Below are 1,467 nucleotides of genomic sequence, written 5' to 3'. Positions count from 1 at the left end.
ACTTCATTGATTTACAAGAGGCTGTCCAGCTTTCCCAGCACCACTTGCTGAAGAGACTGTCTTTTTCCCATTTTATATTCTTGCCTCCTTTGTTGAAGATTAATTGACTTTAGGTGTGTGGGTTTATTTCTGGGCTCTCTATTCTGTTCCATTTATATGTTCTGTTCTGATTTATGTGTCCATTTTTCTGCCAATACCATGCTGTTTTGATTACTGTAGCTTTGTTGTATTGTCTGAAGTCTGAAAGGTTATGCCTCCAGCTTTGTTCTGTTTCCTCAAGATTGCTTTGGCAATTCTGGGTCTGTTTTGATTCCATATAAATTTTAGGATTATTTGTTCTAGTTCTGTGAAAAATATCATGGGTTTCCTATGCCTATTTGCATCTTCTTTGGTAAGGTGTCTGTTCAGATATTTTGTTTGTTTTTCCATTGGATTATTTGTGTTCATAATGTTGAGTTTTAAGAGTTTTTTATATATTTTGGACTCAAGTCCTTTATCAGAAGTGTTTTGCTAAATATTTTCTGTCAGTCATTGGATCCTCTATATGATTATTGCATGATTCTAACTAAATAACATTATGGAAAAGTTCAAACTACAGAGATGGAAAACAGATCAGTGGTTACCAGGAGTTGGAGGAAGGCAGATGGATGAATAGTTTATGCACAGGGCCTTTTTAGTGTGGTAAAACTATTCTGTAGGATACTTGTGATAGTTAATTTTATGTATCAACTTGACTAGGCTATGGGGTGCCCAGATATTTGGCCAAATATTATTCTGTGTGTGTCTGTGAAGATGCTTTGGATGGGATGAACAATTGAGTTGGGTAGACTGAGTAAAGCAGATGCCTTCCCTTATATGGGTGGGCCTCTGCCAATCAGTTGAAGACCTGAGTATAACAAAAAGGCCGATCCTCCCTTGAGTAAGAGGGAATTTGCTCCTGTCTGACTGCCTTGGACTAGGACATCAGTTTTTTCCTGTCTTTAGACTGACACTGAAACATCAGCTCTTGAGTCTTGAACCTGGAGGCCTTTGGACTCAGACTGGAACAATACAATCAACTTTTCTGAGTCTCAGCCTTGCTGGCTGAAGATATTGGGATTTGTTGGCCTCCATAATTGCATGAGCCAACTTCTTATTTTAAGTATGTATGTATATATAAAATAACATTTTAATTAAGTAATATTTAATATTAATAATTAAATATTTAATATTAATATAATATTTAATATTATAATTAAAATATATTTTATTGGTTCTGTTGAACCTATACCTATATATCTCTTACTGGTTATGTTGAACCCTGAGTCATACAATACTATAATGGTGGGTACATGCTATCATGCATATAGAACTGTACAACACAAAGACTGAATCATGATATAAACTAGTTCACAGTATAAAGTTGTGTACGGCCCCGGGGGTCCCCGGGAGTCCCGACCAGCAGGACAAATCCTTGTGAGTCCGAGG

The sequence above is a fragment of the Aethalodelphis obliquidens genome, unplaced genomic scaffold (genome assembly GCF_003676395.1).
Source record: "Aethalodelphis obliquidens isolate GAN/ISIS:26980383/991018 unplaced genomic scaffold, ASM367639v1 scaffold4, whole genome shotgun sequence".
In the NCBI taxonomy this organism is placed as follows: domain Eukaryota; kingdom Metazoa; phylum Chordata; class Mammalia; order Artiodactyla; family Delphinidae; genus Aethalodelphis; species Aethalodelphis obliquidens.
The sequence above is the reverse complement of the archived record's forward strand: the minus strand, read 5'-3'. Positions refer to the sequence as shown.